The sequence below is a fragment of the Lissotriton vulgaris genome, chromosome 5 (genome assembly GCF_964263255.1).
Source record: "Lissotriton vulgaris chromosome 5, aLisVul1.2, whole genome shotgun sequence".
NCBI lineage: Eukaryota > Metazoa > Chordata > Amphibia > Caudata > Salamandridae > Lissotriton > Lissotriton vulgaris.
In genome coordinates, this window is record NC_141693.1 from 1,148,454,248 (window position 1) to 1,148,472,179 (window position 17,932).

Here is a 17,932-nt window from a genome sequence, read left to right on the forward strand (position 1 = left end):
AGTCTTTACCGAACCCTCTTAAAAATCCCGCCGGGTATTATAAAGAGCTGTCCCAGACTGTTGATGCGTGCATCATGAATTTGGCCGATATTGATATGCTGATTTGAAATGTAGTCCCACAAGCGTCATGGGCTCGGATTCATGGGGAAGACTACGACCAAGCTTTAGGTGGTAATTGAGCTGCTATAACTGCTGCGGATGCAGCACAAGTAGGTGGTGCTAAACCCGATGATTTGATTGCACAATTGCCCGGTAGGATCATCACTTTAATGAAAACAATGATGCCTGCCTTACGTGTTAATTGGGATAAGTTAGCTGCGTGTAAACAGAAGAAAGATGAGAGTGTCTCCGATTTCGTTACCCGTTTCAAAGAGACGTTCATCGACCACAGTGGTCAAGATATGAGCACTGAGGGTGGACAGCGATTATTCGTGGATAAATTTGTATTTAATTTACTTCCAGAATTATCGCATAAATTGAAAGACTCTGAAAGTTCGTGGGCTGTTTCTTCGTCTGCCCAGATATTAGCCACTGCTCAGAATTACGAGAATAGGGATAAGGAGGAAAAGGATAAAATGGAGAAAAAGACTGAAGAATTGAAAACAAAGGTTCTTTTGCAACAGGCTTATACCCCTCGTTCTGCTTAGCGCCAATCTCAACAGCCTCCCCAGTTTCAGAGGTTGTTACAGATGCCTTAACCCTTTGTTCCGCGACCTTTGCTAGGTCCTAATCAATGTGCCTATTGTAAAGAGGAAGGTCATTTTAAGAATAGCTGTCTGGTTTTATTGCAGCGTAATGGTGGATTCCCAGGGCCGCGAGGCCATGGTGGTTTTCAATCCGCACCTAAAGGTAGAGGGCGAGGTGCGTTGTCTCAAGGACAGCGTTCTTTTCCCCCTCAGAATTCTATGAATTATTTTGACCAGCAGAATACTCAGTCTGCGCAATATTATAATGACGATTATTGTGTTGAAAATGAGAATCACGATTTTCACACTAGCTAGGACAGCCATGGACAAAGTAAGGGAGTGGTATCAGTTCCAGTGGATCAGAATGGGCCTTATGTTGAAGTTGTTGCATTGGGTCTTTCAGAGTCATTTCTTTTGGATACTGGTGCGATGAGAAGTGCTATCATTCACTCCAAACTCCCTGGGGCACCTTTGTCTGGCTTATCAAATGTTTCTGTAGGATTCTCTGGTGCCCCAGTTAGTAACCCGGTTTCTTGCCCTTTGCCTATCTCGATTGGTCCTTATGATTTGGAGGCCCCGCTCATTTTAACGACTGGTTGCGGTGGGAATTTGTTGGGTTTGGACTTATTGAAACGTCTACATACAACATTGTATTGTTCCCCTTCTGGTGTACACCTTACTCTAGGTGAGAAATTGGTTTCTCCCATGTATTTGTCTAAGGACCAACTCCCACTCAAATTGCATTCTCTTCCTGCTACCCTTTGGGCTACAGGTCCGAATGATGTTGGTCTGCTCCAAATTCCACCTTACGTGGTTACTGTCAAGCCTAATGTTAAATTGCCTCGCATTCCTCAGTATAACATTTCCAACGATGGTGAAAGACCTTTGTTGGCTATCATCTATGATTTAGTTCAGAAGGGTGTGGTCGAAGAAACAAGAGGAAATGTTTGCAATAATCCTGTTCTACCTGTTCTTAAACGCACTGATTCTTCTCAGCCTCCTGTATATCGTTTTGTGATCAATCTTTGGGAGGTCAACAAGATTGTTGTCCCCAGTTTCCTGTCGTCCCAGATATCACTGCCTTGCTCACAATGATACCTGCGTCATCTGCCTGGTTCTCAGTTATTGACCTCAAAAATGCTTTCTTCAGCATTCTTATTGCTGAGGAGAGTGTGGATATTTTTGGCTTCTCTCTCGGAGGCCGAAGTTTCCGATTCAAACGTGCACCTCAAGGATATTGTGAGTCCTTCCATTTATAGTCAGGCTTTGAAATCTCAGCTCGATGCTTTCACTTTGCCCCCAGGTGCTACTCTTATTCAGTATGTGGACGATTTGTTAGTTGCTGCTGATTCAGAGGATGTTTGTAAGAATGTGACTGTTTCGTATTGCATCATTTGTCTGACCTGCATCACAAGGTGTCATCCGCTAAACTACAATATTGCCGCTAAGAGGTTACCTACTTAGGTCATCTCTTGTCGAAGGAGGGAAGGCGATTGACCTCAGAACTTATTCAAGCAATCACACAAATGTCTGTACCATCCACACAAAGGGAGGTGCGTGCCTTTCTGGGCATTACCTCTTATTGTAGACAGTGGATTTCAAATTTGTCTTTGTTGGCTAAACCTCTGCTGGCACTTACTCTGAAAGACACACCCCAACCTCTTCCTTGGACTGACGAATGTCAGAAGAGTTTTTCTGACTTACGTACTGCCTTGCGTTTTGCCCCTGTGTTAGGTACTCCGGATTACAGTAAGCCTTTCAGACTCTACGTTCATGAAAGAGAAGGTTGTGCGTTGTCAGTTTTAATGCAACAATTTGGAGACAAACAGCGGCTATGTGCCTATTTTTTGGCTACATTGGATCCAGTAGCCAAGGCATTGCCTAGTTGTCTCAAAGCTACAGCAGCAGCAGCGATCTCTATTCGTCAATCGGCTGGATTGGTACTGGATAACACTCTTGTTGTTATGGCACCACATGCAGTGGATACTCTTTTGAATAGAACAAAAACACAACATCTCACGAGTGCCCGCTTGTCTGGGTACGAGCTGACGCTCTTGGCTAGTCATATACACATCAAGCTGTGTAATACTTTAAATCCAGTAGCAACACTGTTACCCATTCCAGAAGAGAAAGACACCCAAGAAAAGCATGATTGTTTTCTCCGTACAGAGGAGGAAACGAAAGGCAGAATAGACTTAAAAGATACACAACTCGTGGACCCGGATGGGATCCTATGGGTGGATGGGTCCTGTTTCAAGCTTCCCAATGGCGAGACGACTGCGGCCTATGCTGTTACCACCTTGTATACAGTAGTGGAGACAGCACGCATTACACAGAATTCAGCCCAAGCAGCTGAGCTGATTGCCCTGACGAGAGCGTGTGTGTTGGCTAAGGGAAAGAGAGTGAATGTTTACACCGATAGCCAATACGCCTTTGGCGTGGCTCATAGTTTCGGTCGTTTGTGGAAGGAAAGAGGATTCTTTACTTCCCATGGGGCTAAGATACAGCATGGTCAGTTGGTGACTGACCTTCTCGAATCACTTGCTTTGCCCACCCAAATAGCAATAGTGAAGTGTGGTACACATAAAAAGATCACTGATGATGTGGGTCGCGGGAATGCTTTTGCAGATGAGGTAGCGAAAGAAACAGCGAGAGATGCTACAAGTCGCATATGTGTTGCAGGCCCTGCTAGATGGGTCAGAGAAGGAGGAATGTGTGAGGATACAATAGAAAGTGTGAGAATGATTCAAGAAGAGGCTACAGAGGAGGAATTGAGTAAGTGAGAGAAAGTATGGGAATGTTGGACGTGACAGGGTGTTGGATGGAATTGTCAGAACATCAGCGTTGGCTGTTACCAGACACCTATGTACTGCCTGTAGTTACTATGGCGCATGGTCCAGCCCACATCAGTGCGAAAGGGATATGCAAACTTCTGGCTCCAGTATGGCAGAATGAAGGAATCCCTAAATGTGCGGAAAATGTGGTAAAACATTGTATTGTTTGTTTGATACATAATCCAGGAAAAGGAACCCCAACCCCGGCAGGTTATTTTGCTCCCCCTACGTATCCTTTTGAGGTAATACAAATTGATTACATTCATATGGAACATTGTAACAACCTTAAGTATGTTCTGGTGGTGGTGTGTGCCTTTTCCAGATGGATAGAGGCCTACCCCTAAAGGATAATACTGCTTTGTCAACTGCCAAAGTCCTTTTGAAGGAATTCTTCCTGAGGTTTGGTTTGCGGAGAATTGTCTGGAGTGACAATGGAAGTGAATTTGTAGGCCAAAATATGCAGAAGGTGTGTGCGGGTCTTGGTATTAGGCAAAAATTCCATGCGGCAAACCACCATCAGTCAGCAGGTTTGGTAGAGTGCTATAATGGCACTCTCAAGCTCAAACTGGCAAAGATTCAGGCCAGCACGGGTCTTGCTTGGCCCGATGCTTTACCTTTGGCACTCTTATATATGAGAACAGCTGTACATTCTCATTTAGGACTCAGCCCATATGAGGTCGTTTTTGGGCGCCCAGCTAACCTCTGGGGAGTACGTCGATCTAAAAAGTACTCTGATATTCCGTATCCTATGTTGATTGACTACTTACATGACCTCAACACTAAATTGCGTGTTCTTCATCAGCAGGTTCAAAGCGCTTTGCCGAAGGCCTCCGCAGATCCAGGTCATTCCATCCAACCCGAAGACTGGGTTTGCCTGAAGAATTTTCAGCGGAAAAAGAATTTGGAACCTCGTTGGGGGCCGCCTCGGCAAGTTCTTTTTGTAACACGTACAGCAGTAAAGGTCGTCGGAAAGAAGAATTGGATCCATGGCGTGCACTGTAAGAGGGTACCTTTGCCTTTTGACCAGTGGGTCCGCAAGGGTGTAGGTGATAGTGAGAGCGAAAGGGTCCCAGGGTTGGTACCTTTCAGTAGTCCACGTCTGGATCGGACAAGGTCAGAAAAAGAAGACGACGACGTGTTGCAAGAAGCTGTACCATCACATTTGCGATTGAACACAACAAACTCAGGGACTTTGTTTCGAGAGTAAACGGTACCTGGCGAGACCCGGTACAATCTAAGACCTAGACTGACTAAGAACAATTGAACTTTTTTTCTCTTTTCTTTTTCTGGTTATATTTTTGATAGACATTTCTTTTCACTATCCATCAAGTTGCAGGGTCATGGTAGGAGTCTTAGGCTGCGACCTGAATAGTGACAGTAGGTCTGCAGGACTTGCAGTGTCATAGGACGGCTAATAACCACAACTAAGTGATCTAGGAAGATTATAGTGAGAGAATGGATATTAAAGTGGAAAACAATGATAAAAAACAAGAAATGAAAATTAAATATAAGAAATTATTGTTTAGTCCATGTGGCGTAACCTTGTGCATTTTAATATGTTCATGTATTTTATTGGTTTCTGTGAGCTGGGTTGTTCACACTATGCAGCAAGCACCTGTTCCTACTTCTGTTTCTTTGCCTTTTTCTACTACTGCCTCCCCGCATCAGTCCCATACACTTCCAGAACACGAGCTAATAAGGAGAATAGAATACTTCAACAATTCATTCATCCAGCTGTTGCATCAGCATCAACTGGTAGTCAATACTACTGACTGTTGGGTTTGTGGATTCATGCCCCATAACACGGAGAGAGGGATGCCATATTTAGTCCTTCTGTTTTCTCATGAAGGTTCCGCTTGGGCCAATTTGGCCATGTTTTCCAATATATACCAGAATCAACTTCGATATCCTCCTGGTGGTCCATATGGTGGTGAAGCAGATTTTAGTCATAGTTCTTTGATAAAGGGAATAGTGGCCATGGCTAGAATTGCCAAAATTGGTAAGATTCCCGTTGATGAGAAACAAGCATATGATGGTTGGAATGTGACTTGTTACGTTACTAGCCTCACAGATAAGGCTAGACGAAGGAGATCCCCACCAATTTGGACCGTATCTCATCAAGGTAATTTATGTTTGCAGATAAATGGTCAAAATATTAAAAACCAACAGGAAAAGAGTGTTTGTTCACATACATACATCTATTCACCCCAGATTTCTTCACCATTAGTACCATCTCAAGGCACATATTTTGTTTGCCATGACAGAGCCTACACGTGGCTTCCCACCTACTTTTCAGGAACGTGTTATGTGGCTTTTCTTCTTTCCCCGACATACACTGCTCCTTCAGGTCATCACAGAAAAAGATATGGCATAGAGGTTATCGATTCCAAAGATACAGCAGGACAAGAAGGAGTTGACCTTATCAAAGGGTTTCTTCCTTTCTGGGGCCCAATGGCCAATAGCAGAAACATTAGACAGTTAGTTTGTGTTGTTGAGGCTACCATAAATGTGACTTCTGGAGCCTTGAGTAATCTGACAGCCGAACTTCAGGTGGACCGCCTTATGACTTTGCAGAAACGGATGGTTTTAGACATTGTCCTGGCAGATCTTGGAGGAGTCTGTAAATTGATCGGGTCTAGTTGCTGCATTTATATTCCTGATAATGCCCTACGGTATACCAAGCCATCTCTAAATTGCATGTAATTTCGAAGTCTATTCACCAGGACACAGGGATTGGTCTGTGATAGGATGGTTTTGGGGACTACTGTCCACATGGGGATGGAAGGTATTAACCTTTCTTGGAATAGTTTTGGCCATCATTTTCTCTTGTTGTCTTTGTTTACAGTGTGGCCTTGTCATCAGCGGTCTTTGTGCCACCATGTGTGTCCCAAGGCCTGTGTAACAGAAAACAGAGAACACTAAAAAGATGTTGCAGCAACAGCTCGACGACCTCATGGCCATTGACATTGACTCAGACTAACTTTAGTCCTTTGTGTTTTGCCTGAGTAATGGCAAAAGGTAAGTCTGAGGTTCTTCGGTTTTTTACTTCGTCCCGTATTCGGCCGCCATTTTGTGTCCCGTCGCCATTTTGTGTTGCCCTCACTCAGGCAGCACAGCGAACGAAGTGTTTTTGCCTTTTCCAGCTGCTACGTGTCTCTTCTGTTAAAAAGTAACACCCTGCCCTTGTTTACGAAACCGATGTCAGGGTCTGTCCGAGTACACTAATCCATGTCTAGGTCGATTGATCCCTGTCTCGACTGATTGTTTGGCATCCCCTATTCTTTCCTTATTTTATCTTATCCGATTGGCCTTCGCTATTCTCTCCTAGTATTCTCTTGTTACACAACTATCCTTTGAGGCACACAAATACGTCCTGCCACATGCAAATTGGATTGTAGGCACTAGCACTGATTAACTTGTGGGGAGGGATGACACACAGGGTCTGAAAGAAGGGCGTATTTTTGGACACTTGATAGCTTGTTTTCCAACTTTTCCTATTGGTTAGCATTGTATGTGTTGGGAGTATACGTTGTAAATATGTGTGCTATAAAAGATTGTGCGCCACGGAATAAAGTGGCAGTCTCCTGAGAACCTACTCTGTATTTCTGGGACAACTGTGCTTAGCTGCAGCTAATAAACCTGGTTTTCTACGCCTAACAGAGTGTCTCATGTCTCTATCTTACAAGGCAGGTGAACTCGGAGATTTAAGGCGTACCCTGCGCCGCCAGGCCTATAATGTTATGTTATGTTATGTTATTTATTTTCTTCTATAGCGCACGGCTACTCACAAGAGCATCCCGGCGCTTTGGCGAAGAGAACTAAGTGCAGAGTAACAACACAACGACTAAAAACTGAGAGAAATCTAGAGCTACTATTGAACAAAGAGCCAGGTCTTCAGTGCTTACCTGAATGCTAGATGGCTGTTTGCCTTTCTCACAGACAGAGCTAGCTCATTCCAGCCCCGAGGAGCCAGATAGCGAAAAGAACGACCACCTATTCTTGAACGCTTGATGGCAGGCACTACCGCTTTGGCCAAGGAGGCTGACCGCAAAGCCCTGTTAGGCAGATAGAAAGATAGGCGTTTCCCAATATATTTGGGGCCAACACCGTGCAGGGCTTTAAAAGCCAAGGTCAGGCTTTTAAATAGGATTCTCTTGGGAATGGGCAACCAGTGCAATGCTTTTAGCAACTCAGTAGCACTGGCCCATCTCGGGAGCCCAAAGATGGCACGAGCTGCCGAATTCTGCACCACCTGCAGGCGGGTCAAAAGATATTTGGGTAGGCTCGCATAATCCAAACGCGACCCTATAAGAGCCTGCACAATGTTTTTTTTGTGTTGGAGCGATAGCAAAGGAAGAAATTTCCTGAGCATCCTCAAAATACCGAAACATTTCCCTACAAGCCCTATAATATGGGGTCTAAAGGATAGGTCACAGTCAATCCAAATTCCAAGGTTTTTTGCTTTGGAGGAGACATTGTCCGGGGGAAACATGTCCTGCGGCCACCAGGCCTTCCAGCTGGGATCCAGTGTACAGCCAAAGAAGAGCAGCTCCGATTTATCGGAGTTGCATTTTAGGCCATGCCGCCGGAACCACTCAAAGACCGCGTCAATGCAATCCCTAATCCATATGCCGTCAAAAGTCCCACCTCTGTCACACAAGAACAGAAGCTGGGTGTCGTTAGCATAGGATATAATCTGGGCGCCGAAGGATTCCGCCACCACCGCCAGAGGGGCCATAAAGATGTTAAAAAGCAAGGGGCTAAGAATGGAACCTTGGGGGGCCCCCACCTCTAGCGGCGACATATCGGCAGAAAAAGGAGGTGCCCAGATCGTTTGCCTTGCGGCCAGTAAGAAAGGATTGAAACCAGTTAAACACCGTCCCACGTAGGCCAAATTTCCCAGAGTCGTGAAAGGAGGCCGTCGTGGGGGACGGTGTCGAAAGCCGCCGAAAAATCAAGCATAACCAACATGGCCTTACCTCCTGAATCTAAAACTTCCCTGATGGCATCGGTGACCTCGAGCAGGGCAGTCTCCGTGCTAAAATTAGCACGGAAGCCAGATTGAGACATGTGTAAGAGGTCGTTCTCCTCGATGAAATTGGAGATTGACCGATGTACATGCTTCTCGGTCACTTTCACCAGAGCAGGGAGAAGAGAAATCGGCCTGTAGTTTGCATGCAAAAGGGGATCCAAGTTAGGCTTTTTAATCAGCGGTAGGATCAAGGCACATTTCCAGGCCTGAGGGACCACACCGGTGGACAAAGAAGAATTGAGAAGTGGATTCAGGAGGGTGTTAAGGGCAGGCGCCACTTTCCCCAGACATTTCGCCGGGCAGGGATCCAACGGCGAACCAGATTTCAACTGTAACAAAAGATCCAAGGAGGTGGTAAGAGACATAGGGGGGAAATCACAAAAATAGGGGCCAGTTCCATCCAGAAGAGGCAGGGAGGACAGACAGCCAACATCCGGCAAAGGGGAGGCAGGAAGAAAAGAGTCCTGAATGGTCTTAATTTTATTAACAAAGAACTCAGCTAATTGATTTATCCAGTGCGTGTGAGAAGGAGTGTTTAGGGAGGGGGAAGTAAAATCCTTTACAATTCTAAAAATCTCTTTACTGGCATTTTCGGCCTCCTCTATTCTACGCTCAAAATAAACTTTTTTTCCATCCCAGATCTGCCTGTGGTAAAAACTAATCGCCTCTCTGTGTTTCAATCTCTCAGCTGGATCATAGACACGCCGCCAGGCCCTTTCCGCCTTCTTGCAGTCCTGACGTAAGGCCCTTAGATGAGGAGTGAACCAAGGGGCGGATATACGCCTCTCAGTAGACTTAACCTTCTTCACAGGAGCCAGCACCTCTAATCTGGTCGTGAGCCAATTCTGGAAGAGGATGAGATTCTCCTCCAGATTACCCGAAAGTTGACAAGGGAAACTGTAAAGGGCATCGGACAGCATATCAGCAGAGACCAGATGGAAAGGCCGAGAGGCTCTTGTGCTATCTCTTTGAGGCCTCGTCCGAGTTGTTGCAGTAGAGAGCAACGCAAAATTTATTAAGAAATGGTCGGACCACAGGACAGGCTGCGGTAGAGACACACTAAGCGGTCTCGTAGAGAAGACCTGGTCCAGAGTGTGGCCTTTGTTATAAGTCGGGCCCTGAATGAAAGGGAGTAGCCCTAACGGGGCTGTGATATCAACAAGTTTTATAACATCAGGGTCCAGAATATTATCCATATGCAAATTAAGGTCACCTAATAGAATACAATGCTCTGACCTAAAGCATGGTACTGAAAGTGCCACTTGAAGTTCGTCGAAGAAAGACCCAAGAGGTCCCGGCGCTCTGTAAATAAGAATCCCAGTACAAGCTTGTAATGGAGAAAGGTGAAGAGTAAAACCTAAGGCCTCGCAGCCCTGGATGTCATCTACAGGAAAGGTTGTACAGGAAAAGTGTTTATCCACAATTAACGCCACTCCTCCACCTCTACCAGTCACTCTGTCCCTCCTGAAGATATTATACTCGGGAGGAATGGCATTAGCCAGATCAGGGGCAGAGCCTTCCCCCAGCCAAGTCTCAGTGAGGAATAGAAAAGAGACTTTGGACTCCCGCAGCAGATTCCAGATGTTTAAGGAACGACAGCTCAGGGACCTGGTGTTGAGAAGATGACATTGGTAGTGGGCCAATGGAATGTTCGGTAAGGATCTCTTCAAATCTGGGAGACGCCAGCCACATTCCGAGCAACCCTTTCTGAGAGCCCGACCTCCAGGAAAGACATAATGGCAAATGCCGCGAGAACCACGCAAAGCGAGGAGATCTGCCGAAGAATAGGAGAGCATACTGACATGGGCTGCAGGTAGAGTCGAAAGCCCGAGATAAAATAAGCCAGCCGTCCTGCCCCGGCCGCCTCCGAGACGCGGACGAGCGCAGACGGGCAGGACTCTGGCACGACTCAGGCGCAGGGAAGGCGCGCCCACTGCGCGTCACCGCTGCGCGTTGGAAAGTGGAGCTTTAAGTAGGCCAACACTGCCTGATTGCACGAGCGCCGAGCCGCACCAAGATGGCGGCCAATAGCTTCAGTTACCTATCCCAAGATGGTGCTCCCCCACACCTCCTCGGAACCGGACCCGCAAAGCTGTGGTGGGTTAGGATGAATTATGGTGCAAGTGAGAAGCCGACGCGGCCCAATAAAAACAGGGAAGAAGAAACAAAAAATAAATAAAATAGTAAACAGGCAATTTTAAAAATACAGGTAAGCGCTCCAAATGCGCGCGACTAGTCAGCAATAGCGCTGAGCACCACTCTGACCGAGGACACCTTCTCCAGGCTGACCTTGCCGAAAGTTCCGCCTCAAGTAGGCCAACACTGCCTGATTGCACGAGCGCCGAGCCGCACCAAGATGGCGGCCAATAGCTTCAGTTACCTATCCCAAGATGGCGCCCCCCCACACCCCCGGAACCGGACCCGCAAAGCTGCGGTGGGTTAGGATGATTTATGGTGCAAGTGAGGGGCCTATGCGGCGCAATTAAAAACAGGGAAGAAGAAACAAAAAATAAATAAAATAGTAAACAGGCGATTTTAAAAATACAGATAAGCGCTCCAAATGCGCACGACTAGTCAGCAATAGCGCTGAGCACCACTCTGACCGAGGACACCTTCTCCATAAGGCCCGGTTCTTCACCACCACCAATACCACCACAACCAATATCGCCACCAATACACACCACCAATAGCCTCACCACAAACACCACCACTAATTCCACCACCGCCAGTACCACCACCATTATCAATACCACCACCACGATTAATACCACCACCTCTACCACCAATACCACCACCAGTACCACCACCAATACCACCACCAATACCACCACTACCACCTCAAACTCCACCAGCACCTCTAACCAACACCACCACCAATACAATCACCATTACCACCACCATCAATACTACCACCACCAATACCACCACCACTAATATCACAATCAATATCAGCACCAATACCACCAGCACCAATACCACCACTAATACTACCACCTCTGTGATCAATACCACCACCACGATCAATACCACCACCAAAACCACCACCTCTACCACTAATACCATCACCAATACCACCACTACCACCTCAACCTCAAACTCCACCAGCACCTCCAACACCAATACCACCAGCACCGCCACCTATTCCACCACCAGTACAATCACCATTATCACCACCACCAATACCACCACTAATACCACCACCTCTGTGATCAATTCCACCACCTCTACCTCTACCACCACCATCAATACCACCACCTCCACCATCCATACCACGACCTCATTCTCCACCAGCACCTCTGACACCAATACCACCACCACCACCAATTCCACCACCAATAGCACCACCATTACCAACACCACCAATATCACCACTACCACCACCAATACAAATCCCACCAATACCACCACTGCCAATACCACCACCGATACCACCAGTACCACCACCTCTACCACCAATGCTACCACCTGTACCACCAATACCACCAATTCCACTACTACCAATACCACCACCATGATCAATACCACCACCGCCAATAACACCACCACCAGTACCGCCACCATCAATACCACACACCTCCACCACCACCAATACCATCACCAACGCCACCACCCATACCACCACCAATACCACCACCACCACCAATACCACCCCAATAATACCACCCCCATGAATACCACTATCAATACCACCATCATTAATACCACCACCGATACCACCACCTCTACCACCACCACCAATGCCACCACCCCCAGCTCTACCACCACCACCAATACACCAACTCTACCACCAACTCTACCACCAATACCACCACCACCACTACCAATACCACCTCCACCACCAATACCAATAGCACCACCACCGCCAATATCACCACTACCAATACCACCACAAATACCACCAACAATACCTCCACCACCACAAATACCACGACCACAAATACCATCAATACCACCACCACCAATACCACCACAAATACCACCACCACAAATACCACCAATACCACCACCACCAATACCAATACCCCACCACCAATCCCAGTACCACCACCACAATACAATACCACCACCGATACCAATACCACCACCAATACCAGGGCCACCAATACCAGTACCACCACCATCAATACCAGTACCACCAACATCTATACCAATAACACCACCAATACTTATACCACCACCACCAATTTTTATTGTCACCACCACCAATACCACCACTACCACTACCTCAGTGCTTCTGGCTCACTAGTAATAGCAGGGGCACTGTACAAGGCCAGAGCTGCAGACATGACCATTCCTCTCTACCACCATGCCTGCCATGAAGCACAGCCCGTCCTGCACCAGGTGGTGAAGCCAGGGCCCTACTTCTGATGAAGAGTTTTTTATTAGACCAAAGATCACAATGACATTACGCAATGCCACACTGTACACTACAATCACGGAGAAGGCAGGTAATAGACCTCCCACTCTTCTTCCTGAGCTGCAACAGTGTAATCACAGAGCAAAAGGTGTTGGAGCTCTTTGTTAGTGTTTATAGCTCAGATCATATGTAACTCTCATTTCACACTTTGTGTCTATGTAATTTACAACACTTATACATCTTCTCCACTGCACTATTTATCACTACTTTGAAGACTTCACAGGCTGGTCTCTTCCTCTGATATTTACAATCTAAAAGCGCCAAGCAGGCGCTTTATTGCAATGCTCTCGTTTTTGCGAGAGTTTAAGTTATTAGTATTGTAAATGACAATGCCTTTTATTTATGTTTTAAAACCCAAAATATAAATAAAAGGCATTGTCATTTACAATGCCAATAGCTCAAACTTGCATGAAAGCAAGACCTATTGCATTGCAAATACTTGTTTTATATATATGCAAGTTTTGTATACCTTCTGGATGTGCAGCACAGTCTGTATACATTGCAAGTCAAAACATATCTGTGTTTCTCCGCTATCCAATCACAAAATCAATCCTGGCGAGAGCCTCTTTCAGCATCTCATGCAGTTGCTGACTTGGGCCCAGATGTATGACGGGTTTTGCATTCGCAAATGGGTTTGTGAACTCATTTACGCATGCAAAAACCATTAGGGGTATGTACAAAACCAAAATAGCGAGTCACAATTTATTTGCGACTTGCTATTTTGGTATTGCAAGTCGCTATTAGGAAGGGGGCGTTCCCTTCCTAATAGCGAGCGCAACCCCTTGTACAAAGGATTTGCGGGCGTAAAACTCACGCAAATTACCACCTTCTTTAAGAGGGTGGTAATGGGGTCCCAAAAGGTAAGTGATCCCCAGGGGACCCCTTCTCCTTGCAAACGCAGGGGAAACATTTTTTAAGGTCAGGCAGTGGTCTCAGGAACCACTGCCTCCCCTTAAAAAATTAAGCGAAAATGTTTCATTTTTTTTTAAAAATGCATCCCGTTTTCCTTTAAGGAAAATGGGATGGCATTTGAAGGAAAAAAATGATTTATTTAAAAGCAGTCCCAGACATGGTGGTCTGCTGAGCCCAGCAGGCTACCATACCTAGGAGGGCCTGCCATTCCCAATGAGGTCGCAAATTGCGAGAGGCTCATTAAGATTCATGAGCCTCTATATTTGCAACCCCATTGGGAATCGCAAAACAGTGTAATAACACTGTTGTACATGCATATTAGCGCTTTGCAAATTGCGAATCACAAAACACTCGCAATTTGCAAAGCGCATTTTTTCTCATGTACATCTGGCCCTTAATCTTTGCATCCCCATCAGCAAGTGCGCTACACACCTTGCATTCATGTGACGAGGACTAATGTTTAACAATCAAGTACTAACTGTTCCAACAGATCCACCTGAAGGACCCGGCAATCCAGTGAAACCTTAGTAATAGAAGAAAACCTCTTGTAGGGTAGAGGGAGGGTGATGTACGAAGTCAAATGTTATCCCAATCCTCCTGATGTGATCAGCTATAACTATTACTGTGTAAAGCAGTCACTCATCTTTCCCCAATGCTTCTCCAAATACTGAAGTAGAGGTATGCTGCACCACCATCCAACACCCTTTAATAAACAAACTCACATTAGGAAGGGCCTTAGTTCTCAAGTTTTATTAACAGTGTAAAGTACTGTTCCAGTGCCTGCTTGAAGGCCCTTAGTTGCCTGCCTTTTTTCACTCCTATTGGGTTTTCACAGTCTCTGTGGGAGTGGTTCCAAGGCCCATTGCGAGTTCAAGTGCCAAGCCTCGCTCCACATGGTTAAAAAGAGTGATTCATCCTTTAATATGACCTTTAGGTTTGCAGAAAAGAGCAGCATATAATGGACGCCCAACTGCTGCAGCCAGCCTTATACCTCCATGAAAGAAAATCTTTTAGCCTGTACTGCTAAATTATAATCAGGGAAGTTGAATTTTCATTGATTGTTCACAGATAACACATTCTGCTTCCTATCTGCCTGCAGGATTGCATGTGATGCAACGGAAGTGGCTTTTGCCAATTTTTACCATCTGGACCCAATTGAATGCCTACCAGTCCCTTTCATGGTACATGAGTTTAAAATATGATACCAATTTCTCTTGTCTATATTGGTCCTCTCTCCTCTACAATGAATCTTTATAGTTGATAGGGATTGACAAAGGATTAACAGAATTCTAACAATGAGGACCCAAGTAAAGAAATAATCATTCAGTATAACCTTTGATATTAATAAAGACAGACTCTGCCTACTTACCAATATGCCTTTATCTAAATTAATGTGAATGCTCATCAAGTACAATACAGCTTGAATCACAGATCACCATACAAGAGAAATAACAACTTTGTAATTTATAAACTCACCCCAAATATATGTGTCATGAGAATGGATAGGTGAAGAGACAAAAGAATAAAGTAATTTGCAAATAAGAATAATGCAAATTCAGATCATACAAATCTATTAGCACCAAATAGTAGAAGTTTGAAAAGCAACTACCCAGCTGAGAAAATAACTGGGACATCTTCAAAAATAATAAGGTGCAAAGTCAAAGAGTCAGGATCAGCAGAACAACAGACAGCCAATTAAGGGGTCCATTCGGATGGCGGACGGAAACATGACCGCTGTGCTGGAGGCGGCGGAAAATGCACCTCACCCTCCGCCAGCAGCGTGTCTTCCATCCGCCCTATTAGGAAGGGGGACTGGGCACATTTCCCGTCCGCCATGGAAAAACGTGAACCGCTGCGGGAACACACCAGACACCACGGCGGACGGAGCCAATCCAGCCTCACCGCAGTGCGTAATGACGTCCTGACTGTCCGCAATATTACGTAGTCGCAAACAAACCAGAACACCACAGCGGGAACACCACCATCTCATAGACGGCAGAAGCACCACAACGGAGAGGGAAAGCAGTGTCTCGAGACCCACCGCACGGACCCGACCGCCATGGACCCAGCCCTACACGCCTTCCCGGCCCTGTTCGTACTTCACTTCCAGACAAAGTACAATACATGAGTAACTGACTTTATTAAACATCACAAAGATAGCACTCTGATGTACCCAGGAGCCAGCCCAGTGGCCAGTACTCATTGCAGAGCATGTCCATGAGAATCTGCACAACCAAGGGGCAAGAAGCAGCACAGTTCCAGGCAGGGCAATGAGAGAGTGCAGAGCATGTCCATGAGAATCTGCACAACCAAGGGGCAAGAAGCAGCACAGTTCCAGGCAGGGCAATGAGGGAGTGCAGAGCATGTCCATGAGAATCTGTACAACCAAGGGGCAAGAAGCAGCACAGTTCCAGGCAGGGCAATGAGAGAGTGCAGAACATGTCCATGAGAATCTGCACAACCAAGGGGCAAGAAGCAGCACCGTTTCAGGCAGGGCAATGAAAGAGTGCAGAGCATGTCCATGAGAATCTGCACAACCAAGGGGCAAGAAGCAGCACAGTTACCACAGAGCCAGTGGCCAGAACAGAGCAGGTACATCTGAGGCAGCACAAGTCAGTGGCACATTGCATCACATTACTAACAGGGCCAGTGGCCAGAACAGAGCAGGTAACTGAGGCAGCACGAGTCAGTGGCACATTGCATCATAACTCAAACCGGGCTAGTGGCCAGAACAGAGCAGGTACAACTGAGGCAGCACAAGGCAGTGGCACATTGCATGACATTACTAACAGAGCCAATGCTCAGAACAGAGCAGGTACATCCGAGGCAGCACAAGTCAGTGGCACATTGCATCACATTACCAACAGGGCCAGTGGGCAGAACAGAGCAGGTACAACTGAGGCAGCACAAGTCAGTGGCACGTTGCATCATAACTCAAACCGGGCCAGTGGCCAGAACAGAGCAGGTCCATCTGAGGCAGCATATGAGAGGGGCAAAGTGCATCATAACTCAAACAGGGCCAGTGGCCAGAACAGAGCAGGTCCATCTGAGGCAGCACATGAGAGGGGCAAAGTGCATCAGCAGTCCATGGTACAGAACAGAGCAGGTCCATCTGAGTCAGCACATGATAGGGGCAAGGTGCATCATAACTCAAATAGGGCCAGTGGCCAGAACAGAGCAGGTCCATCTGAGGCAGCACAAGTCAGTGGCACATTGCATCATAACTCAAACAGGCCCAGTGGCCAGAACATAGCAGGTACAACTGAGGCAGCACACATCAGTGGCACATTGCATCATAACTCAAACAGGCCCAGTGGCCAAAACAGAGCAGATACACCTGAGGCAGCACAATGCAGTGGCACATTGCATCACATTACTAAAAGAGCCAGTGGCCAGAACAGAGCAGGTACAACTGAGGCAGCACAAGGCAGTGGCACATTGCATCACATTACTAACAGAGGCAGTGGCCAGAACAGAGCAGGTACAACTGAGGCAGCACAAGGCAGTGGCCAGAACAGAGCAGGTCCATCTGAGGCAGCACAAGTCAGTGGCACATTACATCATAACTCAAACAGGGCCAGTGGCCAGAACAGAGCAGGTACAACTGAGGCAGCACAAGGACGTGTGTCATACAGACAGTCCCATGGACAGGAATATTGCAAGGGTGGTTACAATGAACAGTCCAGACATCAAGTACAATGAGATTTGAGTGATGGGAACTGCACCTCACAGCACAGAATCAGGTGGACTGTGGGACCTCGTAGCTTCGGACACAGTGGCAGGACCTGATACAGGAGTGTGAGAAACAGCCACAGCTCCAGTGACTGACACATGAGCGATAGACCCTGACACACTGGCAGGACCTGATACCGGAGTATGAGAAACAGCCACAGCTCTAGTGACTGACACATGAGCGATAGACCCTGACACACTGGCAGGACCTGATACACAAGTGTGAGAAACAGCCACAGCTCTAGTGACTGACACATGAGTGATTGACTCTGACACACTGCCAGGACCTGTCCCTGGACACTGACCAACAAATACCATG

General features: G+C 46.6%; 1 pseudogene; it reads left to right on the forward strand.

The window, feature by feature from the left end:
• Window positions 1-12,951: 12,951 nt before the first annotated feature.
• LOC147712120 (uncharacterized) lies at window positions 12,952-17,583 on the forward strand (annotated as a pseudogene).
• The last annotated feature ends 349 nt before the right edge of the window (window positions 17,584-17,932 follow it).